Source organism: Ursus americanus, chromosome 27, assembly GCF_024610735.1.
Source record: "Ursus americanus isolate L20-20 chromosome 27, mUrsAme1.1.p, whole genome shotgun sequence".
Classification (NCBI taxonomy): domain Eukaryota; kingdom Metazoa; phylum Chordata; class Mammalia; order Carnivora; family Ursidae; genus Ursus; species Ursus americanus.
The window spans coordinates 29,287,081-29,314,288 of record NC_142153.1 but is presented as its reverse complement, the minus strand read 5'-3'; the positions used below and the strand labels follow the sequence as shown (position 1 = coordinate 29,314,288).

The window sequence follows — 27,208 nt, the reverse complement described above, 5'->3', positions numbered from 1 at the left end:
TTTGATAGTTAAGAATTAATCAATAGGGGCGCCTGGGTGGCACAGCGGTTAAGCGTCTGCCTTCGGCTCAGGGCGTGATCTTGGCGTTATGGGATCGAGCCCCACATCAGGCTCTTCTGCTATGAGCCTGCTTCTTCCTCTCCCACTCCCCCTGCTTGTGTTCCCTCTCTCGCTGGCTGTCTCTATCTCTGTCGAATAAATAAATAAAATCTTTAAAAAAAAAAAAGATATGTTTTAAAAAAAAAGAATTAATCAATAATAATATAGTTACGTTAACTGTTTACGTGTGGGTTATTCACTTGTGATCAATCTACAAACCCTTCTTTTTACCCCCAGTGCCATCTGGTCTAACGCAAAAAGTGCCGGACTAGGAATGGGGAGACAGTAAAGCAGATTCCTCAGTGCTTGGCGTGCAGACAATGATTGATACAGGTTAATTGTCGTTGCCATCACTCTTATGTGCGGCCACCGCATGCATGACTTTGGGCAAGCGGCTTGGACGCCCTTATATATTAAATTGGTCTGTCTACATTCTGGGGTTATGGCAATAATAAATGAAGATAAAGAGAATTTAAAATGCTTTGAAAAATGAAAACTGACAATCCAAGGTAAGGCATTGTCATTATCCCCAAACAAGCTTCTGGAACGGCATCGTCATCAGCTGGTGCGTGATCCTGGAATGCAAAGTGGTTTTATCATTACTGAAAGAGACAACGTCAGGCAAGTCCACTGTATGTGCGGGGGATATAATCCACACCAACCCTAAGTACAAGGTATTGCTGGCTTTCTCCACTTGGGGTTTTTCAAAACCTAACTTGACTTTCACCAACAAGTGACCACGGGCTGTGTCTGGTCCTTCACGTCCTCAGTTAGCCTGGCCTGGTGTAGAAACGTGCTCCCACATTGGTCTGGGAAGCCGCTTAGAGGGTTACCTGTAGGTTGTATCAACACTCAGGCTGGCTGCAGCTAATCTGATAGAGGCATCCACACAGGTAATGCGTTCCCAGCAACCCATTTTGTCCACTCAAATAAGCAGCTCTACATGGATCTTCACCTGATTTTCTTGTTGTAAACCTTTCAAGATGCTGTATGTGGTCCGAATGCAGCGCAGGGATGGGGATCAACAGTCGTGGTCATTAATGGTGCTGCTCTCTAATAAGGCTTCACCACTAGCCTTGCTTGTATGCATCCAAACAACGGTGGTTGGAACGTCCTTCCCATGATCCCAGAAACCACCACTCGGCCGACGTAAGCTAGGAGACATGTTCAGGTCGGTGCCCCTGTGGCAGCCTTGGCATCAAACCACTGGGATATCCAGTAGTTCCCAAGCAGAGCACCATCGTCTCACCACACCGACACACGAACTGGCTGTAGACCTTCGGAGGCTGTGTGGGCTGGCAGATGATCGTCAGGGGAGCCGTCTCCCCAGGCCCTGGTCCTCACACTGCCACGTCCCCAACACGCCATCACCAGATGAAAGAGCGTTGGAAGATGCTGTTTAAGATCAGGTAAGAAACATGAACCATCCGGGTGCTGCATTCGTCAGCTTCGGTAATGTAGTTTTGAGGTGGGGATCCGGAGCAGCTGGTGCTTGAGGATGGGCCGTAGACCCAGCCCTCACTGGTGTTTCTCTGCTCCATCAGAGACATAAAGATGAAGCCATCTTTATGGGGACAAGGGACCATCACAGTGTGCAGTGTAGGGCTGGCTCACCTGTAATATCTCATGGGTAGCACACCGGTATCTCACAAGAACACAGTAGCCACCCAGTCACAACTTAGTTTGGTATCAGTGTTCTGGGCTAGTTCCTCCAGGGTAGGTGAGCCCCCTCCAGGGGCTTCATGAAACTGTTTCTTCCCATAGGTCTGCTTTGACTGTTGTCAACAGCTGGAGAGCTTCTGTGCTAAGGGGCCGGTGGATTGGAGGTAAAGGATGACCTTTCAGGGAAGGAGGTCATCCAGGAAGGGATCGCTGATATGGGAGAATAACTAGTCATCTGCCTCCTGAACCCTTCTTCCTCCTGTGGATGTCAAGGCCTTTTGTCATCTGGAACTCTGGTCAGGGCCCAAACCAAGGAGGAGACAACATTCCTGATGTTAAACCATCCACCCAGCCCTGGCAACTTTGCACTTAGTTTAAGGCCTTGAGAAACTGGATCTCAACCCAGATCTGTAAAGAATTAACTTCGGGGTCTACCAACTAATCAGCAGGGATTAACATATTCCTCACTGAGAGGCAGGGCTGCTCTACAGGGGCTGATGGTTGCTCCAGCCTCTTCCCCTGGTCTCTGCACTCCCACTCTCATTACTATATTACAGCAACTTTAGAAGCACTTTAAAAAACTATAATAAATGAAGAACTAAGCCACTGACTACTTAGCAACATTATAGTTTACAAAGGGGCAGTTACCCTTTCTCCTCTGTAACTACCATGTATAAGGAAGGGTAATGCCACTTAAAAAAAACCAAACATGCATGCATCTTATACCAAGTTATTTATACAGAAATTCTTAAACCATGAAAAGAGTCTCTTCTGTTTTACACAGTTAATACTGGGACCAAACAAGCAAGAAGTGATAGAGAGAGAACGGGTTCTAATTTTCGGTCTGCTGTTGAAGAGCTTGGGAATGCTGGACATATTATTGAGCTTTTCTGACTTTCATTACTTAGAGTGAGACCCTTCCAGACTGACTCCTTCATACAAATCAATGACAAAAGCTGGACCGATTATGAGTAGCCACCTGAGGGTATAGGGCAATGAATAGAATCAGATGGAAGGATGGGTAGTGCATATTTAGAAGAGAGAGGTGAAGATACGTTCCTTTTTAAGACCATGTAGCTCTGAGCTAAGTTCAGTTGTTGTTATGAGTTAGTGAGAGAACTGGTAGGAAATGTACAGTGCTCTTTCTTTCTAGGGAAATGGAGAACTGATGCTGGAGAATCCATGGGTGCTGGAGGGACTGCTGAAGTCCTATGAGTGAAAGATACAGAGTGAGGATGCCCCTATCACTGACTGATCACTGAAAAATGCACATGTGAAGGAGACAAAAGCAGGCCAACTAAAGACAGAAGATCTAAATTGGGATTGGAGCTGCCACCCAGCTTTACAGCACAAGTCAAGCCAGGGTCATTACTTGTTAAAACAAAAGACAGTGTGCATAAGGAAAAAAAAAAATAACAGAAGATAAGATCCTCATGATTTACCATTCACAATGTCTGAGATAGAATCCAAAATTATCTGGCATATGAAGAACTAGGAAAGTATAGCCTATTTTCGGTAGAAAAGAAAATGTGTCAAAACTCAGCTCAAAATAACCCAGGTATTGAAGCTAGCAGACAAGGATATTAAAGAGGTTATTATATGTATATTCAATGAAGTAAACCAGAATGTGCTTTCAATGAATATGTAAGAAATCTCAGCAGGGTAATAGAACTGAAAACACATAGTATCTGAATTTTTTTTTTAAAAAAATATACAGTAGGTGGGCTTAGTAGCAAAAGGGAGATGACAGAGACAAGAATAAATAAACTTGAGAGAGATCAAATAGGTAGATAGAAATTTTTCAATGTAAAAAAAATTTTTTTTACATTGAAATTTTTTTTACATTTTTTTACATTTCAATTTTTCAATGTAGAAAAAAAATAAAGATTTAAATATATATAAATGTAACACTGGGGACCTGTTGGTTTATATGAAGTGGTTCAATATACATCCAGATGGAATTACTAGGCAGAAGAGAAAATGGATTGGAGAAGTCTTTGGAAGAAATAGCCAAAATTTTCCTTAATTTGATGAAGGACAGAAATCCACAAATACAATAGCTTCCAGAGTAGATGTACCTTTTCTTCTGCCAAAAATCTAGGTTATAAACTATACCCAAACAGCATGAACAAACCAGGAATCACACTTATTCTGATCTGGGCTTCATCCCTGGGAAGGTAGATGTCCAATGCACCCTGCTCTGGGGTTCCGCCCTCTGGGAGCCTAACAAGAAGCCCGAGTAATTGCTTGGCAGATTCCAAACTCATGTTTCTGTTCTCCCATTTCTATGAATCTGTCAAACAGCCTGCACATCCTCTCAGCCGCTCTGTTCCAACTGTCTGAAATGATATGACTTAGGGACAAAATGGCCCTGAATACTGAACTCATCTCTTTGGGCTTCCAGAACATGACTCCACAGATCTCCATTGTCAAGGACTTTCCAGATGCCCTTTTTTACATATTTCTTCCATCCTTCCTTTTATTTCTTTCATAATTTTAAATGTACAAATTCAGGATAGCTTTCAATTTTTCTATTATCTAACATGCTAAATGTCACAATTTTCCTTCAGACAGATTTAATTTTTTTTTTCCAGAATAGTTGTCAGTAGGGAGATCAGCTTGCGTACCATTAGATGTTCAATTGAGTCCTCAGCAGTCTAAATTTTATCCTTTTTTCTATGACCCTCTAGAAGAGTACTAGGACCTTAGAAATATTTACTCTCTTCACCCCCATACAAGCACATTTATATAGCACTAACTGAAAAAAAAAGTCTCCTTGTTTTTACTCTTATTATAGTTCTCTTTACATTTGTGTTTATTTAAGCAGTGAACAATTATTTGTATTTACTAACATTTAATATATTTATTCATGAATTAATAATTTTAAAATCATTTGCCCCTTACTAAGCAACAAGTTCTCGTGCAACTTCATTCTTAAATTGTTCTTTTGGCAATTATAAATTGTCTTTCTCAGTTTTGTCTGAAAATATTGGTATTATTTTTGGGTTTTGAATAATTACATATTGGATTATGGTTGGAAATTACATTCTACTAGTATACTGAAGATACACTAAATTGTTAAAGGACTTACAATACGTTCACTCCTCTATTGTTAATATGAAACTTTGGTCAATTAATATCTTCTTCAGTTACTCTGTCTTCTTTTCTGTTCATCTTATAACTTTTTTTTAAGATTTTATTTATTCATTCGACAGAGATAGAGACAGCCAGCGAGAGAGGGAACACAAGCAGGGGGAGTGGGAGAGGAAGAAGCAGGCTCACAGCGGAGGAGCCTGATGTGGGGCTCGATCCCATAACGCTGGGATCATGCCCTGAGCAGAAGGCAGACGCCCAACCGCTGTGCCACCCAGTCGCCCCCATATCTTATAACTTCTTTACACCCTCCTTCCCACCCGGGTTTGTGTGTCATTTAATTTTAATGTGTCTGGGTATGTGTTTTTATTTATTTCTCTTGCTTGAACATAATGTGTTTCACGGTGTCATTACTTCATCTATGCTGTCTCTCATTCATGTGTTCTTTGGTTCGTTTATCTTGAAGTGTCATTGCGTCTCGAGACCCTGACACCTCTGGCTCGTGTCCCTGTCAACATTCTACCAGGAGGCCTAGGAGCCACCTTGGAAATTTACTGCTCTTGTTTTAAGTTCCCTCTCCATAAAAACCACTGGGGAATTCCTCCTTTTTTTCTGTTATACATTTGTTTTTTAGTGCACTCCCTGCCTCCCACCATATTTCTATTCATATTCTTCTTGGAGAAGGAGAGTCTCCTTATTTCTTAGTGTAGCTATTTCTGAAATTAGAAAATAGAAACTATTCTCTTTTTCATTAAAAGGAAAAAAGATGGCAAAGATGTGGGTGCCCAGAGTGTTCGTGTCTTCTGTGAAAGATAAACACTATTATTCATCAATCAGAGTTAGATAGTTTGATAAATGGAATGATTGTTAAGCTGACAGCTATATTATTGGGTGGCTGGGTACATCGCATGAGGACTGGATTGGACACATCAAGCAGAATGTTCCACACGATAAATTGTACTGAGGTGGAGAAAGAGGCATTTTTGCAAGGAAAGATGGACAGGTGTTCCATTATCATGGGCTGGGGTTCATAACTGGTTTATGCATGATGGGTTAGGCAATGGTGCTATAACAAAACGACCTTGAAATCTCAGAGTTAATGATGTAAATAACGGATTATCTCATAACAAGTTATATTCAGGTAAGATACTTCCTGAATGATTGTCATCTACATGGTTAATGAGATGCATGTTCTTTCCACTTTCCATCCGAGTGTCTTGAACACTTTGTCTCTAAGGTCTCCAAAAAAGTTTACGAGAGAAACTAAGGAATGTATTTTCTTTTTTTTTTTTTTTTATAAAGCCCAAGTCCAGAAAGTGCTTCTATCTTATATCTCTTTGCTCAGAATTCACTTAGTTTCATGATCCCAACCTAGCAAGAAGGAAAGCTGGAAATTTCTGTGCACTCAGGATGAGGAAAACACATGGAGAATATTTAGCACTCTCTGGAAATGTAATAAGTGTAGAAAATGTCCAGACTCTGGTGGGTGTCAGAATACATTAGGAAGGAGTATAGATGAAGATTCAGAATCTAAAAATCTATGCCCCAATATTTTCTGTATCACCTTCCCCTTGGAAACTTCATATTGATTTTAAAATGTTGATCTAGATCAGAAGTGGGCATATATTGTCCCACAGGCCAGATATCACCTGCAGGCCACTGTAGTCAGATCCTTCTGCTGAACTTTCTTTCACATATTTAAAGAGATAAGATATGTAAAAGAAATAATATGCAAACCACAGAGCCTAAATTATTTAATATCTGGGCCTTTATACAAAACGGATTGATAATGGCAAGCAACTTCTGGTTATAAAATCCTGAATTTTTGTAAAATAGACAATTCCGAAGATTATACAGACATACTTGGAATAGAAATGTTGAAAAATTATTATGCTACATGAAAGGATCCAGCTTAGAGAGGAGAGGAAAGGTGAGCAAGAACCACAGCACAGAAGTTCACCAATGTTCATGAATGAGGAAGCCGAGGGTCTGACAGAGATGCCGAGTGTAACAGTGTCATCAGAGATCCCATGGAGGAAAGAAACAGAAGATTCCAAGACAGAAGATATGTTTTATCATAGCAGTGAGAGGGCTCAGCTCAGAGCCTTGCATTGCCTTCCTGCCAAGAGGATGAATGTGGATTCATATTTCCAGTGATAATTCAAATGTACGTAAAGAACAAAATAATTACGAACCTTTTTGGCTTATTTATCGTTGTATCCCAACACTGAACCCAACTCTCGTGAAGCAGCAAAGAGAAATTGTATTGGCTGAGCACATAGATGAATGACCTGGAGTCAATTAATATCAATGTATTGGTTTTTGATAACGGACAATTCTTTCATTTCCTATTTGGTATTTAACAAAATTAGTGACATTTACAATGCTTAATAATTCTTAGTCCTTGTAAACCAACAGTACTAGGTTTTCTACCTTTATTGATTTTCCCATTCACATTTGGCATGCGAGGACTGTGGGGGTTGAGTGGAGATATATCTACGATCATTGTTACCTGCATTGTCACCTGTGGTCATTTGTATGCCCTATAGCTCTGGTAGTTCTCTTGGAACGATGTTCTTGGCAAATCCATTGTTTCGGATCCTTGTTGATCTCAGTCTCTCTGGTATATACAGAGCCACTTAGGGATCTGCTCTATTAAAAAAAAATCTGCTCTATTTAATTTCGTTTATTAAACTTTGCCCAACATCACGTATAGGGACCTATAAAATTTAGCAAAACGTACACGTTTTATGACCTAAAATATTGCAATATAAACTATAATTTATCTACCATATATAAATCGTGATTGATTTGATAGTCAAAAACGTCATATTGCCACTTAGGGACGACATTGTGATTTTACCATCTGTTCTTTGCCAAGGATGTCAAATACGGCTAAAATTGGGTTTTCTTTTCCTGACATATTGGGCACAAATATTCCGCTCACAGAAATTTACCAAAATACTCATGCTTTTAAAAAATACTTTATACTTGCCCTTGGTGGAAGATAGTAAATAATTACAAGACACTTTAACTTTCCAGAGCACATCATAGCAATCTTTCATTTCATTCCTCGAGTCAGTTCAGAGTTCAAAATGTAGTGTCTACAAACTGATCCAGAGTTGGGGGAGACACTGGAATTTGCATTCACAGTTCTTTATATTGTCACGTAATAATAACAGTTATACTAAGTAAAGAACTCCGTAATTTGCTCTCTGCCTAAGGCAGCCATGTTCACGGTACGGCTGTGCCACCGTCACCACAAACCCGGCTGAAATGTTATCAAATCCGAGTCACGGGTACCTTACCACACAAACTGTCAGCTGTCCAGACTCAAGAAACTCTGGATCGAGTGGTTGATTTCACTTGAGAAAAGTCAGCAGACGATCCTTTTGTTGATTTTCTCATTCAAGAACTAGAATGAGAAGAAGCTAGAGGCAGCTTTTTCATGGGCGTCCTTGCTATAGATTAGAAATGTGGGATGCTTTTTAAAAACTTCTAAAAAGCCCACATTCGCAAGTGGAATTAGAGAAGGTTTTCTGAGTTAATTTCTTCTTATTACAATTACCACGCGCAGACTATAAAGTAGATATGCAAGTACCAAACATAGAACTTATCATCCAGACACGATGCCTTGAAACTTTTACAGGACGATTCTGAACAGAGTAAAGAATTTTGACTCTGTAGAAAGTGGTATGAATAATGCCACGGAGGCTGTAAATAACTCTCTCCCTTAATCAAAGTTTTGCATAAAAGTAGGTAAATTGCATTCCACATTTTTTTCTAAATGGATGGAAAGTATGACTAAAGTTATATAATTTTAACAAATATCGTTCCCCTGTGACTAAGAAGTGTGCCGTTTTGAGCGTCTCAGCGTGGGCTGCAAGGGGAGTTTCCAGAGAAAAGACTCCCTAACGTATAAACAAAGTGGTGTGACTTTTTTATGAGCTTGTCATGGCAAATATAGCTGTCGCAGGATAATGTCAGATGATCGGGAAGCAAAGACCAAAATGCACAAAGACTGTGTTGTAACTTTCTTAAAAAAATTATTTGGAAATAACATTGTATAAAAACCCGGCGGCTTCCAGCTTTACTGCATAGGTGTCTCCATCCAAGTGGGTGCTGCTGAGGGCTGGGTCCACTCTGAACCCGGAGGGGTTGGGGGGCACCACTCGCCTTGGAGTGGGTGCCTGTGATGAAAAGCATCATCAGGGAATTGACCAGGGACAGGTCAGTGTGTCCCGGGGCATGGAAGGGAAGCCTGAAAGCATGCCACTTAATCACCCCCTGCCTTATTATGAGGAAAGGACACATCCTACAGCTTATCCCACATTTAAAGGCTGCATGTGGCTCTGGCTCAGTCTGTAGCATGGGCTCCCTGATGACACAAGCTGACATATCACATTCCTGTGGCTCTTTCGCCAATGCCATGAGAGAAATGCAGAGTTTGGTGTCTCCGGTGGGGGATCTCTAGCCAAGAGACCGGTTGGGATGCTGGTTCGGCCACTTGCTACCTGTGTGTCCTTGGTCAAATCCCTCAACCACCCCCATTTGTAGAATGGGGGTAACGGTCGTGCTTACCTCACAGGCGTGGTGGAGAAGTCTATTGCGGTCGTTTGTGTAAATCCACAGTTACAGCAGAGCCTGACAGATGGTACGTGCTCCTCAGCCCATGTGTTTGTTAAAGAGACTAGACGGGCACCATGAAAACTCACTGGGACTTTTCTCTGTTAAACACCCCCCGGGATGCGTACCCTACTCCTTGTCAATAACCGATAGAAGGATCTCTCGGTACCAAAGAGCAACAGGACCGGATGTGCAAGACGAGACTGTGGTTTGGTGGCTGTCCTTGGACCGTTCATTCTGACGGGGCCTCTCAAAGGTGTCTTTCCTGGAGTAATCCTCATTGCACTGCGATGTATGAAAAATCTAATGCCATGTTTATGTATCTAATTCCATTGTAATAAGAAGCAATGATATTATTAGCATGAGACAAGGTTAAATTATATATTAAGTTCATGCAACCGACATGGAGACTTCTGTCTCTCAAAAGAAACTATCCCCACAGCTGTAGGAAACGCCCTCCCTGCTGTTCAACTCTGAACGGCTGGTGGATGACTCCACTCTGGTGGTGTTTCCATTCTTTTGGTATGTTCCTTGTGGTTCCTGGCACTTGAAAAACAGAAACATGGGCATGGAACTTGAAGGCTGATGCAGAAGCACCTGGAGAAGAATGGGAAAGCAGAAGGCATTCCCTTGCTCAGGTTGATCTGGAAATGGGGCTGGGAGCAGAATGCAGGTGCACAGGAGAAGGGGCGCATGGGCTCTGGCGGCCAAGGCAAGGGTGGGGTCAGCGGCGCAGTGTCTGCTGGGGCCTGGCGTGATCGAGAAAGAGGGCAAAGGTTCACAGTAGGCTCTGGAGGCATCACTAGGTTCACTGATGTGATTAGTTAAATCAGTTAAGTATCAGTGACTCCTTCCAGGGGGAGCAGAGAGCAAAGAGAAGTGGAGAAGGTAAATGAGCCAAGACAGTATTACCAAACCAGACAGAGAACACGTGGTCATGGAGAGGAGGCAAGAATGATCTGCAGCTCGGATTCCAGAATGTGCTCGTGGTGTCCCACAGTGGTGGTGATGGAGGGAGCAACAGTCTGACAGGCTCCAGGCAGGGCTCCACCTGGAGGAGCCCGTGGGGCACAGGATGGGGCCAAGGCCTCCCTGGGAAATGTCTCCAAGCAGAAGTCATTCAGAGTGGGTGACAATCAGAAGGAGGCTCGTAGGACAACTTTGAACCAACAGACAGAGTTGGGTCTGATTAGCTTATAAATGTTCAAAGTTCCATAAAAAAATAATAATCACGCTCATAAGGGCTTCAGCTTTTTGGCCTGATTACTCAAGGAGTTGCTTAACCAAAAAGAAAAGAAACTTCGGTTAATTGATTAGGCATGCATTGAAGTGTCAAAACTTTCCTTAGTAACCATTTTTAACAAATATATTGAGTGTACTTTACAATCACATGTGGAGTGGGATGAATTTTTAACAAACAAACATATTCCTATCACCCCCAGTGCAAGTAAGAAATAGAGCATCTCCAGGACGACCCTCATCCCTCTTTCTCCGAGCCCTTCGGGACCCCCTGACCCACCTCCTGATACTGCACACTGAATTTGTTTCTCTAGAATTTCATATAAATGCAATCATTCTGTGTGTTTTCTTTTGTGTCTGGCTTCTTCCAGTCAGCATTAACTTTTGAGATCGTCTATGCTGATGTGTATCTGTTTTCTTTCCACTTTATTGCAAAGCAGTAGTAATCCAGAAGACAGATAGACATTCACACACAATTTGCTCTAAATTGTACTGAATTTTACTTTCATCACCTAAGATATGCTTACCCTATTCTGTATCTTTAGAGTATGCAAACACCAAAAAATGCAAAGCAGATTTTTAAAATATTGATTCTCAGTATAAAGGATATTTTTAGTTGTGACCCCAAATACTTATACATGTATATGTGTGCATAGAAATACAGAAATTATAAACATTCATAAAAGCATGTACATAAACACATAGGGGTTTACAGGATTAAAAAAAACACATTTCAAAACAAGAGCAATCTTTGCTGTTTACTCTGTACTCTGATCTGTTCCGGTGTGGTCTAGTCCATGCCATACCTTACAATGAGAGTCACAAGCCACTAAATTAATTTCGAAACCCATGATGAGTCATCATGTGCAGTTTGAAAAGCAGTTTGAATCTCGAGTGTGTTGATTACCTGATTGCCACCTCATTTTGTACAGTCTTGCGTTGCCCAGCTGTGAGGGTTTACCCATGACAAATGCACTAAACCATTATGCTATGAGATTGAATACTTCTTCCTTCGATGATCTGTTTGACCCCCTATCAGTAAGATCTTTCCTAATCTTCTGCTTCGGTTGAAGTATAATCCTCTGATTGGTCAGCTACAATGTTCTATGTGGGGAAATCTGTGTGTGCTTGTTTCCATCTGAAACTATGTTCCATGCAGGTGAAATTGCAGATTGTCTGAAGCCTGGATCCATGGCCCCGTGTGAACCCCACATGCATATGATGATTAAGTCCCCTTTTAAGGCAATAGTACTGGCTGCCAAAGCAGATGTTACTTCATCCAACCTTCTAGTTCTTCTTCTCATGTAAGTTGTATGTTTTTAGCCTCTCATGATTCGATCGGTTGGCGGCTTCCCCTCCCAAGTCAATGAAACGAATGAATGCAGTACATTTTAGAAAGATGGATATAGAGATTTATGCTATGTCCTTAATCGTTATGCATTGTGTCAAGGCAAAGTCTGTGCAGTGTTCATTTGTCCTATGCTGTGAATCCGGGGGAAAGCATGACACATCAGAAGCACTTAGTTAATGCTGAGTGAATAAACTGAGCAAGGCTATGACCTTCGTATTTTCTGTCTCCCGAGGCTCTTGAGGAGACGGTGGTGCTGAATGGCCATCTTCTCTAGAGCAGAGTGAGTGCCGTGTTCTGAGGCTCTCCCGGCTTCCTGCTTTGTGCTCTTGGGCAAAGTCATCGATATTTCTGGGTCTCCGTGTTCTCTTCCTATTAAATGTGGGTAATATTCAACTCAACTGTTTTTAGGAGGATGGGTTGAGTTAACAGATGTAACATACAGAAAGGGATGTTTAGCAAATCATAAGAACCAAGTAAGGGCTGAGCTATGTTTTTGGATGTTAAGCTTTGTTATTAGGGAGCAGACCGGGCCATCCTACGCATGCCTGTCTGGCATAAGGATTACGTTGACCAACAGCTGACTTAGGAGACTCAAAGGTCAGCTGAAGCGTAGGGAGGATGGCTCTGCCCTGGGCTCTCCTGCTCCTTCTCCCCTCCCGATCCACCCTCCCCAGCTCTGGCATCGAACCCCCCCTTGGTCACGGGCGTCCCTCCACCACCAGAAGCATTTCTAGCATGTCTGCTTTTTGCCACTTCCTCTGCAGCTTAAACATGCACAGGTTACACTGAAAAGTCCTTGAGCCACTTGAGACCCTCTCTTTGTCAGATACCCACAGACCCCACTGAGGGGAGGCTGTTTTCCCATAAAAGTCACGGCCCACCCTGGAGCTCAGGCCACGGCTGAGACTCCTCTTGCCCGAGGAGCGCCGTCCTTGGTTCCCTCCGTTCTGCCTTCTCTGCCCAAGAGGGCTGTCATCAGACACAAGTGCTGATTTATGTTCTGTTGGTGACAAGGAGTAAGTGGCTGCCGAGATCTCGTTCAGCGGGACACCCTAAACAGCTTCTTGATGTCACTCTTCCTCCTCAGATCTATCCTTCCCATCACAGTTCTTCTCCATATTGCACTGTTTCCCCCGAAGACAGAAAGACACCTGCCGGCATCTGCCCGCCCTCTCATGTCCCTTGTCTGCCGTTTGGGCCCCTTGCAGCTGTCTGATTCCCTCAGTCACTTGTAATACAGAGTCAGCCATTTCTCTCAAATCTTGCTCTTTGCTCTCCAATTACTGTCTTTGCCTTCAAAGCACAGAACCCTCCCGGTGACTCCAGGGCGAAAGGCAGGCTGGGGGTCAGGTGGAGAGGTCGGGGTGCAGGGGGCAAAGGAAGGAAGTGTTTGCCAACTGTGTCCCTGTCACAGAACAAGCAACATCTACGTCAGACATAGCCGGAAAAGGAGACCTCGCTTCAAGATCTGTAATTGTGCTGTGACAACCCAGAGACCTAACACCCAGGAAACCCGAAGCCTCCGTAACTCTCTGCACATCTCTCTCCTTACTCTTCAACTTTGATACCACCTTTGTCTGCTTTCGGGATTTGGATGGGGGACAAAGCTGTCCTCCCACCTTCCTCAGGTCCTTTTTACCAGTTCATCCTCTCAGAAAGTGACTACAGCTCTAAGTGTTAATTCTGGAATTCTAGGGAAGCATTTTTGAAAGTGACACTTACTGTCAGGTGTCCAGAACCAAATGACGGTCCCCAGGGGCTGGTTAAGCCCCAAGGGTTTGCAAATGTCTGATGCATGCATGAGAAGGGAGGTCAAGGGCGGGGTGTGGGCAGGACATCTCAGTGATGCTCTATTTTCTCTGTGTCTTCAGGTGTGAGTATAAAATATGGCCTTTGTGTGGAAGAGAAAATGAGCCCCCACTTCTTGACACACCTTACAGTGACTGCCGGAAAGTTATTATAATAAATTTTCCAATCTAAATGGTGCTCCCGAGTTGAACAAGGAACAGCCCACTCAACTAAAATTGTCACAATCCTTGTCCCAAAATCCTTGTCCCCTTCCTGGCATAATACCTGAGCTATTTATGACTGTAAGACAGTCCATTTTGTTCCCCACTTTGGTGCCTTGTGCGTATGCTCACTTCGTACGGGATTTTGCATAGATTCACACATATTTTACCAGAAGCTTACTTCGCTGTTACTGAAATTTGGGTTTTGACTTGTTGTTCTTCTACTTTTGTTACAATGTGAGCAAACTCACAGGGTGTTTCTGTGTGAAGGGACAGTGCTTATAAAAGAGACAACTGGAGAATGTGTCGAAACCAGGAGCTGAGGACAATACATGAGCCAACAATATGGAACATTCTGGAAGAGTAGACGAGAATTCGACACCTCATAATTCAGTGCACATTCAGCATGACTGTACTTGGGGTCTTAATACCATTTTATAGAAGAAAGAACAAGAGGAAAGAAAGAGCCCTCTTTTGAGAATTTAAGTTCCGCAGAGTATGTACAGTCCTTTCATTTTTGGAATTTAAAAAAAGGCATTGGGATGCCCGTGGCTCAGTTGGTTAAGCATCTGCCTTCCCTTGGGTCATGATCCCGGGGTCCTGGGACCGAGCCCTGCATCAGGCTCCCTGCTCAGTAGGGAGCCTGCTTCTCTCTCTGCCGTTCCCCCTGCTGTGCATGGGTTCTTATTCTCTCTGTCAAATAAATAAATGAAATCTTTAAAAAAAGCATTATGCTAAATGAAATAAGTCAGAGAAAGACAAATACCGTATAACCTCACTTACATATGGAATCTAATTTAAATAAAAAAGAAAAAAAAAAAACCCTCACCAAACTCATCGAAAAAGACAGAAGATTTGTGGTTGTAAGAGGGACAGTACAGGAAAGCAATCAAAAGCTGCAAGATAAAGTCCTGGGGGGTGACACGCGGAGAGGGGGCTGAAGCTGCCACCGGTGGGGGACCCCTAGGAAGGGTATCGAGGTAATAGATTGCGAGTGCTCTCATCCCAAGGAGAAATTTTGTTCTCTTCTTTTTATTGTATTTCTATGAGATGATGGATACTAACTAAAGCTTGTGTGGTCATCATTTCACAACGCATGGACATCCACCTTCTTGCTGTCTGCCTTAACCATATACAGGGATGGAGGGCAATTATTTCTCAATAAAACTGGAAAAAGTGAATAGATTAATGATGGCATTGTTATTCAGTTCCAAGAGGAAACCGAGGTCTATGGAGCTTAAGTGATTGTTTCAAACCTATACACAGGTAATAAACCCAGCCACACACCTGTGTGCTCATTAGTTCCTGTTAGCTCCCAGTGCTCTGGGCTGTAGCGCATTGGAATGCCCTCGGGTCGATGGGAAAATGAGGCACGGACAGCTGGATACTGTGCCCCAACAGCTAAAGGTCCCAGGGCTGTTAAGTAGCAGAGGGAGGACTGAACCTGGGCTGCTCTGCCCACGTTACTGTTTCAATGGCTTAAAGCTAAATAATGACACTCGACCCCTGGTAAGTCTACCTTCCCACACGTACCCTGCTGTTACGAAATTGCCTGGCTCTATTTGGTTCTTCAGATTTCTATGTGTATTTTGGAACAAACTCCCCAAAGTCCATAAACCCTCTCATTGCAAATTGGATTTGGATTGATTTAATGCAACAATTGTGTTAGGATGTCTATCATACTGGTTTTGAATCTTTTCGTTTATTAATATTGATTTATACGTCTTAGGATATGCTTTTAGAATTTTCTCCATAAAGGTCTTAGCACCATCTGATTTATTTCTGAGCTTTTATTACTGTGCTGCTAATATTGACTATTTTTTTCTGTAATATTTTCAGTGTGGTTATTGTTGGTGTGAAATGCTGTGTCTTCGCTTAATGTACTCTTACCGAACCATTAAAGCCCAAGCAGCGCCCGTGACTAGGAACCAAATTACCACCATCAAAGTAAACTCTTCCAGAAGGACACTTCCTCTGCCATCACATATATTGTCAAACACCTTGTTCAGCGAGTCATTTCGAGGTACCAGACGCCACTCGCAGCTTCTCACAGTGGTGAGGTCCTATCTCCATCGGGTGGATCCCTGTGGGAATGGAAGCTTTGTGAGCCCTCTGGTTCCCCAGTAGGATGGGCGTGCGTGCTTCTCCTCTCCACCCTCTCAGTTCTGAGCCTTATCCTAGGCTCTCCAGCCAGCACAGCCTAGTAGCATGTGTCTCCATAAATAACCATTCTGTCCACGATTCTGTATTTGCATTTTGATTTAATTTGTAGGATCTTATAAAGACTTTGCATCCCGGTAAGTGATTCTGTTTAGTAGGGTCCCTTTGGATCCTTTCTCTACGTGGTTGTTGCACATGACCCTGGCACTAATTATGGTTCCAGCTTTTGGAAGTATTGGTCAGTTTTCAGAGCTATGAGCAACCTTCGTAGTTCCTGGATACATTATCTCCTGCCCACACTGATAGTGTATCTTTCTCCTACTTAAAAGTTATCCTAGCTGAACGTGTATCATGTAAAAGAAAATACTAAGCGTATATATCCACTGAGAAATATATATTCATAGCTCTATTGACTATCATATACCATCAGAACCAGAATATACACATCTTCCTATATGGAGATCTTCTTATACTTACCGTATATGCAATCATATATTTTTGTAAATAATAGTAACATTGCCCTTTCCTTGCCAAGCCTTAAGCCCTTCCCCACTCCCATTAATGCACTAATAAGACTTCTCATTCCATGCTGAAGAGGTATAGTGAAAGTGACCTCCTGGTTCCTTCCTAAATTCAATATTTTTGTTGATTTCCTCTATCAGGTTGAAAGGGTTCCTTTGCATTCTTAGTCTGAATTTTTTTTATTATTATCATGACTGCCTACTAGATATTATTGAATGTTCTTTTGCTTTTAAACAAATGATCATGTGGCTATTATCACTCAATAAATGATGTGGTGAATTATGTTGGCAGGTCCTCTGATGTTGAATGATTCCTGCATCCTTGATATAAACCCTACTTGTTTAGGGTGTATCTTTAAGCCACTATTGAATTCACGTCACTTATATTCTATTTGAGCATACATCCTTAACGGAAATTGCCTTTAATTTCCTTCACTGTTTTTGTGCTTGTCCTATTTTGCTATCGAGATTATAATTATCTCAAAAAATGGTTAGAGAAGATTTCTCTTTTATTTTTTTTTATATCTATCCCTTGAAATTTGGAAAACCAGCCTGTTTAAAGAAAAAACAAAAACCTCATAAAACAACACCATAAAAATGCTCTGGTCTTTCTCTGTCCCTCGTGGTCTCTGCTCTTCTCCTTTTTACAGGGAATCTTGCCCTCTGGTTATCAATCAGACATCATCCTAAGTGCTTGAAGGAATTTTGAAGATATAATCAGAGGCCTGAATCGGTTGGCCCTAATATATGGAGATTACTCAAGTGGTCCCGACCTGTTCAGGGAAACCCTTTAAAAACAGGGCATTTCCTCAAGCTGATGGAGGAAGCTGAAGAAAGACTTGAGGTATGTGCGACGCTTGACATGCCCTTTAGGTCGATGATGGAGGAAGCCTGTGACAAGGAAGGTGGGCTGCCCCCAGGAGCCCGGAGTGGCCCCAGCTGGCAGTCAGCAAGGAATGGGAAGCTCAGACCCACAAGCAGAATTGGCTTCTGCCTTCAGTCAGAAGGAGCGTGGACATAGGTCCTTTGCCACAGCTTGCAGGTAAGGGCCCAGCCAGGTTCATACCTTGAGTTGGGCCTGTGGTGCTCTCCACACAGAAGTCCCCAGAGGCTTCTGATCCAGAGAACGTGAGCTAATAAGCGGGCATCGTTTCAGCTGCTAATTGTATGCTAATTTTGTCCCCAGTCATATAAAACTCTGGGCAGTGACAGGTGAATGTAGGTGTTTGAGGTTTTAACCCCCTTTATATGTGATTAAATTATGAGTTTATTTAGAGATTATATATGTTACTGAATCTGAATAATTACATTTTATAGGCTATTGTCTTTGTCTTTGCAATTTCTGTTTATATACATATATAATATACAAGTTTGCAAATAAATGTGAAAACATACATAAGGTTGTCAATATTCTAGAAAAGTATAATTACTCAAATTGATTCAAAAAGATACCTATAAAGTACAAATAAATTTACAATCATTAAATAAATTATAATGTAACCAACACACACATATTTTAAAAAGTCATTACCTCTTTATCAATTTACTGGGATTTAACAAAAAAATAAAGGATGGAGCCAGGTTTGTCATCGCTGCCAGAGAGGGAGTTTATAGATAAGTGGGAAGGAGGTAAAACTCAACCCTGAGGTCCCAGAACAGAGTCAGAGTCATGGGTATAAACTTCTGCTCAGCAGACACACATAGAGACGGCTGGATGGATACAGAAACAATCATAGACGTATGTGTGTACATAGGGGAATGTCCACATGAGAACATAAGTTATATATATTACAAATTACAGATGTATATATAATTGTAGGTATGTGAGTATACATGGGGTGGAATGCATGCAGACTGTGGATACATTGCGTGACCTAAGGCAGGAGGGCCTGGAAGAAGGACCATGCCCCACTCCCAGATCCTGGTGTCCAAATACCAAAGAGGGAGCCAGGCCTCCTTGAGAAAGGCACTAGGATAGGGAACATTAAAGATAAACATGGAGCATCTTGCAGTGTCAGAACATATGGAGGTGTTCCAGAAACAGAAGAGAGGAAGGACATGTGTCAAATGGACACAGGAGCCAACCCGAGAGACCTCCCAGTGAGGAAGGATGGAACTATTTGCAGAATAATGTCATATTCTATTAAAGCCCAACGTAAAACCAAATAGACATGAATCCACAATGATTAAAAATACATCAATATGTGGAAGAGAAAAGATAAACTCTGCCTCACAGAATAATTTGAAATAGTATGTGTAGCTGCTGTGCCCACCCTCAAGGTCGGCTGGTCTGCCAGGAACAGTCATGAGAGGGCAACTGGCAGACACCACTGAGGCCAAGCAGCGAAGGTCAACATCAGGGGAGCTACCATGTGACTCTCCCGCATCCAGATGGGACAGGATGAGAAGGGAATTTCACCTCTGGAATTCTGACAAAAAACCAAAATGAACCAGCAACTTCAGTCTAATCATGAAAAAAAAAAAAATCAGACAAACCCAAAATGGAGGGGTTCTACAAGACACCTGACCAGCCAGTACTCCTCACAACTCTCAAGGGCATGAACTAGAAGAGGAAGCAAGAAACCCCGTCCAGAGAACATCCAAGAAGACAGGAAGACCGGATGTAACATGGCATCCCAGATGGATCTGGGAGGAAAAGGGACATTAACGGAAAAACAAGAATTTGGGGAATTCTGTAGTTTGCTCAATAATTTAACAAATAACCATAGCTCGTGGTGAGTTCACTTTAGAGATTGGTGTGAGTTGGTGTGGCCACGGCGTCTGTGACAGAGCACCTCAGCTGTATCGCACACGCTTTGACATTCACAACTTCCTTTGTTCTTTTAGATTTTTGTCATTCCCATGCCTTTAATTCTAATACAGTCTTATTTCAGTTTGTCTAGTTTCAAAGACTGATAGTGTTCTCATATCTTTTGTTTATGATGCTGATTTGTCAACACAATCGTCTTTATGTTGCCTCTACCGCAATCTAGTACAACGTTCTACTTTCATCTTTATTACAAATTCGCATGTGAAATCCACTCCCTCACCCCACAGCTGAGTGCTTCATCCTACATCATGGGGAGGATGAGGTGAATTCAAGAATGGCGAGGATAAAGATGGGCTATGCATAGATTGGGGGCATATAAGTTGGTTAAAAGCGACTTGGTATTTAAAATTAACAGATTGTTTTATTTTCACCAGGTTGATATTAATGAAATGATGATTGGAATCCCCAAAAGATATGCCATGTTATTTTGTAATTCATTAAATGCTGAGACATATTGGGGGAGAAATAGTTGATTCCACATCTGGGGGAGACATTGCATAAGATGAGCCTAGAACGTCTTATCAGGAGGCAAGGAAGCTATCAAAGATACCAGAGACTTGTCAAAAGGATTCAGAAGTCATTACCTGGGACTCACAGTCATCACAGAAGGAATGATTTGAGAACCAATAAAGATCATAACATCAAAGGATTGACACACATTAAATATGTTTAAATCATGGGCTTAAGTTCATTCCCCCAAAAAAAAGAAAGGAAAGAAAACTCCAATTTCTTACCTCTAGATGACACTAGGAATCTAATTATTCTTTCAAAGATTTAATTTATTTATTCATGAGAGACAGAAAGAGGGGTGGGGGGCAAAGGAAGAGGGAGAAGCAGACTCCCTGCGGATCAGGGAGCCCGATGTGGGACTCGATCCCATGACCCTGAGATCATAACCTGAGGCGAAGGCAGATGCTTAACCAATGGAGCCACCCAGGCACCCTAATTTATAATTTCTGTTATTTTTTAAATATTACATAGAAGAACATCAAACGTTTATCCTCATTTCCCGATATATATGGAGGCTCGGCTTAACCAAATGACGGGGTATTAGTGTCCTAGGACTGCTGTAACAAAGTGTCACAAACTGGGTGGCTTCAAACAACATAAATTTATTGTCTCATAGTTCTAGAGGGTGGAAGTTCAAACCCGAAGTGTCTGTTGGCTGGGCCATGATCCCTCCGAAGCCACAGGGAGAAGGTCCTTCCTTGCCTCTTCCAGCTTCTGGATGTCCCCAGGTGTCCCTCAGCGAATGGCCACATCACTCAAGTCTCTGCCTCAGTGTTCCTGTGGCCCTTCCCTCCTTCTCCCTCTGAGTTTCCTCTGTGTGCCTCTTAGAAAGTCACTTGTCATTGAATGTAAGTTTCACTCAGATGATCCAAGATGATGTCATCTCAAGATTCTTAACTTAAGCTCATCTGCAAAGTCTCTTTTTCCAATGAGGTGATATTCATAGTTTCAGGGGTCAAGACGTGGATCCACATTGAGCAGAGAGGGCATGATTCAACTTGCTAAAGGTGGGAAGAAGTTTCTCTAGAGAAATATTCAGCTAAGAACTTTTTAAAACAAATTATAAATGAGAATATTGCTGTTTTGCCACGCGTTTTGAAATAAGGGATCTAGGTAATATAAATAACTGATAAAACTCAAAGTAGGACAACCAGATATTATGAGGACTCTGAGATCCTACCACCTATGAAGTGTTCATGCCAAAATAATGGAAATTCATCAGGCTTCCAGATTCAGCTAACATTCTAGAGGAGATAATGAGATGGAGAGGTAGGGTCAGTAGTGCCAATGGAATCCGATCTACAAATTCTAGACTAAAATATATTTTCCAAAATTGAAGTGCCAAGGAGGTGACTGACCTATATATTAAAAGAGAAATATCAATGATCACGATGCATAGACCTGATTTTGCCCTAGAGAGAAGTAAGTCCACCATTAGAGAGTTATGATATAATAGAGATATTGGAAAACCAATTGGATATTTAATGATAATGAGATACTTTTATATTCAGACAGCATAATATTTTTGTGTTTGTCTTTAACATTTTTTTTTTATATTTTAAATGTGCATACTGAATTTCCTGTAGATGAAATTATATAATGTTTGAAACTTACTCCAGGGAGTAATCTATGGTGGGGTGGAGGCAAAAATGTATAGGGTTGCAAATGAAATAAAATTGGGCATGCGTTAATAATTATTTAATCTAAATAATGGGCATATGGAATTCAACATATTAACTCTACTTTCGAATGTTACATTTTTTCGTAAAAAATTCTATAAAACCACTTCAAATAAAATCTAATGAAGTAACACGTTACTTAAAAAATATAGGCATATCTCAATTGTAATTGCTTATGTGGTTTCAATAATTAAACCTCAACTTTCTTCTTTTTTTTTTTTAATTTTATTATGGTAGGTTAGTCACCATACAGGACATCCTTAGTATTTGATGCCGTGTTCCATGATTCACTGTTTGCATGTAACGCCCAGTGCTCCATGCAATAAGCCTCAATTTTCAAAAGTCCTTTCTGCCTCCGAAAGTGAGCAACTTTGTCTTGGTTAAATAATTTCTCTGCAGAAGTAGAGTAACTAATATTTTGTCTGAGTGATTGACTCGTATGGAAAAATATCTGCTGTTTCCTTTCACATATTTTCACCATATATAATGAAAACATATGCTCTTGCTGAATTTATAGTCAGATATGTCAAGTTTTTCCTTATTTACTTGAGGTGGTTGGCATAATTCAAAATGAAGTATCTTGTGGTGTGAGTTATTTGTCACTGGGTACTCATTAGAAGATCTTTAATATAGAAAAGATATGTTTCTTCTCAACATAGTGCTCATTATATTTGACTTCAATATCTCACACTCCCAAGATCTCAGACGTCATGGATGTAGGTCATTACCATACTTTCGATCTTAACTCTATGTTTCCACATGTGCTCAATTTGAAGAGACTCTAAGATGCAGATGGGGATTTGGAAAACTCTTGGACCATACTGACAGGATTTTAAGAGTAAATAATTTTGGCACATTTACCTTAGTTTTATATCACCACCAGTTTTGAATAAAAACAGCATCTTTTCTATGTTGCAGTCATTCATACAATGAAAATATGATGAGTTCTTCTACGTAGAAGAGGCAAGGGCAATGTAGCAGTTAAGAACATGTGTTTTGAAGTCCGACTCACTTCAACTCAAAACCAGCTCTACCACCCAGTGGCTTCGTTATTAGGACGTAGGACCTTGCCATGCAAAACCTTGGGATTCCCAATCCTCGCCTAGTTAGGATTGAGTGAGGATTAGAGATCATGGATATAAAAGTCTCCTAGTACATACTATGTACACGGCAAAAGCTAACCCCACGTAGACTTTGTTACGTGCAAGCCGCTGCATTACTTCCTCTAGAGCTAAAAAGACATATTAGATGACTTAATCAAACAGACACATTTAAGGGTGTGATAAGTGCCAGCCAAGTAGACCCAGACATGAACATAGGCTGCCCAGATCCCCTTTCCAAGGGAACTCTGGCGGCCCTGTTGGGGGACTGGGTTTAGCAGAAAGATTCCAGATCTCAGCTTCTTCAGGGTTGGGCTCGTCTTTAGAGATTTGTTTTGTCCCAAGTCCAGCATATGGGACTGGGCATGGTGGCGCACCCAGCCCACCATCTTGGTCCCGGTGGGTGAGGTGGTGGGCGTGACCATTATCACAAGTGCCCACTGGGTTAGCAGTCTACATCTGGCTTATGTTCACCTTCTCCCTCTGCCCTATCTCCTTCCTCCTGCTTCTTCCTGTGAGAGATGCTCGTGTGTCCCCATCCCCATCTCACTGTCTGATACTGGAGAACAGACCTGTGGCAGGTGCACCAGCGGTGGTCTGAGGAAGAAGGTAATAAGGTGAGCTTCCAGTTGGACTCCCTCACCTCAGGGCTGGGTCCCTGCCTGGAGCACGCTGACACGTTGTTTTCTGCAGAGCTCTGGGTGGGTTGACCATGGCTTTCTCTACCTCCTCTTTTCTCTAGCCTGCCTCCTTTCCCTCTTTCAAGGGGATGATGCCTCAAAAGTAGCACGTGCCACAAACTCTGCCTCGTCCCCGTTTCCAGGGACTTCAGCCCTCGGCCAAGTGCCACGTAACTGTCTAGAGGACTGAACCTTGACGTGGTCGTCAGGTGAAGTGGCTGCGGAGATGCTGGAATGCCATGAAATGCAAAGCAGGAGCTACATTTTGAATGAGATATTGGGGAAGGATGCACTTAAACAGGCGCGGATGGAAGAGGCAAGTTTCTACAGGAGGAAGTTTGAGCAAAAATACGAAGGTTGAACAAGTCAGAGCATACATGATGGAAACTGAATTTGGCATGAGAAAATGCGCATGGAGAGGTGGCTATGGACCGGCAGAGGTGAGCCCACGGAGGGTTGGGACTCCAGCGTTCATACTGCATCAAACAACTGAAGTCATTGCCGTCGGAATGCGCTGTTTGCCGTGAGTAATCAGCTAGCAGATTCCTGAGAGCTAGCTGGTCCTCAGGCAGTGACCGTGGAGGAGTCAACATCACCCGGTGGCTGGAACGCCTGCATCTCCAGGGAGGAACTGGCCGTGCATTCGTAGGGCTGCTAACCCCCTGGATTGACCCTGATGGGGAGCTCTGTCCCCCCTCCTTGAGACCTTATCCCCACCCACCTGTGTCAGCTCCTGTTGAAGCAGAAACTCACTGAAAACACTGGGGGGTTTTCAGTTATTTTATTTAAAATCATGATTCTGGAAGATTCATTCGGTCTTCAGGTCTCAAGTTAAAATACATTGAATAGTGGATTTTTAATCTTTTGTCCATTTTTCTCATATCAGAAGAAGCATGGAATTCTAAGCCAGCAAGCCAGCCCTGGCTCTGGAAGCTGGGGCCAGCCTGCAGGCACCTGGGCTCAGCTTCGGTTAGGCGGGCTGTGGTCCTCCCTCCAGGACCGTGCTGGGGATTCGCTCTCGTGACCGGCATCGGCACCCCTCTTATGATACGAAGATGCTACTGTCACAGCACAATGGCTCAAGGGAGTAATTTTTAACCTGAAGAAATAGTTCAATAATCTGTTAATTTTATTTCAGTTTCTATTATGTTCCTTTATATTCTGTTCTGACATTTACAATGTGTTTCCATCCTGCGCTTGGTGTTCGCACACCTCTGACCATCCTGCCTGGGTACGGTGGGGTTACGTAGCATGTGCTGGGAAAGACGGGGAGATAAGATCAACAACTTTGCTTATTTTCACCCCCTGTATTCTCTACTCCAGGAAACGGAGGCTCAGGGGAGGGTGGGATGCAGGTAGTGCGCATCACAGGACGTGGCAGAGGTGGGTTTCAGGTGGGCATTCTGCACAGCGGGGGCTCAGGCCTGAGTGCCATGCTGCCCTTTCGGGCTCAGGGTCCCATCAGTGACTCCAGCCTCTGCCACGTTCCCCAGGCCTTCCCGCCCCTGCTCGGCACCTGCCAGCTCTCCAGATGGCAGCATGCTCTTTTCTCTCTGCTCACATTTTGGGGGGAAATCGGACCAGAGTTGTTCTCAGGCACCCTTAGTCCATGGTCTTATTCCGAAACTATCATCATCAGGCAACAGATGCCTTCTGTTTTGGTTACTAGTCAGTATTCTATCTGATCCTAAAGGAAAAGACTGTTTGCATAATATTACAATTCATAACTTCTCTTGATCAAAAGACACCATTCAAGAAGTAAAAAAAAAAAAAACAAAACAAAACCCAAAACAAACAAACAAAAAACAAAAGTTAAAGGCAGGACAGAAGATATTTGCAGCAAATGCAACCCAAATAGGGCCTAAATTCAGAATCGACCAAGACCTCCTACAAGTCAGAACTCCTCATCCTCCTCACCGTCATCCCTACCATCCTTACGATCCGCAGACCCGGACAGCGGGCAGGGAAGCAAAGAGGCATCCCACAGAAGGGGGCTCCACCCGGCGGAAGGGCACGCGCTCCGGGGTGTCCCTGCATCTTCAGAGACCCAATCCCCGCCGGGAGCTTTTGCCAAAGATCTCTGAGCAGGAGTTCACACTCGGAGTTGGTGCGGACGGAGCGGCAGTTTCTCCTCCGCACGCCACGGGCTGGGAGGAAACCGCACCAGACTGTAACTTCCCGGGAGAAGGCAGCGGTACGGGGGGCCTTGCAGTGTCTCGTCATGTGTAAACAGAACCATTTATCTGTGTGGATAAAAGCCTTTATTTATGGCTTTGACCTACTGAGCTGATGAAAGGAAGGGGGAGAGAGAGAGAGAGAACTCATTTTAATAATGAACCAGCTCCTATTATGTTACATCCGATGAAGTTGCGCAATATAATTTTCACACGGGATAAAAACAATGGTGGGATTATGAGAAAAAAAGAGATTGGAACCAGTGGTGATCGTCAGAAGATCATCATCATAGCACAGAATGCAGTTAAATGCCGGCCTGCGGTGGATTCCATTATTCCATCCCGAGGTGCTACGTGCTTACGCAGCGAGAGATTTTACCAAGCCCAGTCATTTACCCTGGAAATATATGCACTTCGTGTGTATGTGTGTGTGTGTGTGTGTGTGTGTGTGTGTGTGTGTTAATGCTTTATTCTCTGGGAACTTTGGAAAACACAGTGTGCTTAAAGAAACAATAAACTCCTAAAGAAAAGAGCAAAAGCAAACAATGCCTACTTTTTAAAATAAGTTACATGTTTCCAGTGAGGACTAACAGCTTCTAATATTTATTCGTTCAGCACATTAATTACTAGGTTGGGGACACGAGGTCTGCACCTCAGATTACGAAGGGACTGCAGTCTCCTGCCGGGCAGGGGCTGGATGCTGGGGTTTGGCTGCGTGCATAGACATGAAGACAGGGAAAGAGACAATGTGCATGGAATCCATGTTTTAGAGTGGATTTTTCAATGCCTTCTTTTTTTTCTTGGCACGATAGAAAAACTGGAACATTTTTAATTAGGAACTTTCTTTTTTAGAATGATGAATCCATCTTTTAAATAAAACGTGCCTAAATTGATTGCTTTATGTTTGGGAACAAATTCACACCATCAAATCAATCCTTGTGTTTTTGTATAAAGAAACGGGGGCACAGAAAGGGTAGCTGAATTGTCAGTGGTCTCATGCTTGTTTTCTGGCAGAACTGGGACCAGTTTGCATCTTCCTTTCCCAGTGCAATATTCTGATGTGTCTGAGTGTGTTCGCTGCACCGTTACCACAATTTTTTGAAAAGAATTTATTTATTTGAGATAGAGAGCGAGCAAGCAAGCAAGAGAGAGACAGCAGGAGCGGGGCGGGGAGGGGCCAAAGGAGAGGGAGAAGCAGGCTCTCACGGAGCAGGGAGCCTGATGCAGGGCTTGATCTCAGGACCCAGGGATCATGACCTGAGCCAAAGCAGACTCCCAACAGACTGAGCCACCCAGGCGCCCCCCCCCCCCCGTTTTTTTCGCATTTGAAAACAATCTGATGGCTTAGCAGTTGATGTTAGAAAAGTCCATGCAAGCCTTGTAAGATTATGCATTCGTGCCAGCACACACCTCTTGGGAACTCACTAAACAAGTCTTCCCAGTAGCATGGGAGGAGCCCTGGCCTGAGGGCTTGA

At 42.7% G+C, this 27,208-nt stretch overlaps 1 pseudogene; it reads right to left on the bottom strand.

The window, feature by feature from the left end:
- Positions 1–928: 928 nt before the first annotated feature.
- LOC123801256 (ubiquitin-associated and SH3 domain-containing protein B pseudogene) lies at positions 929–25,782 on the bottom strand (annotated as a pseudogene).
- Between the last annotated feature and the right edge of the window lie 1,426 nt (positions 25,783–27,208).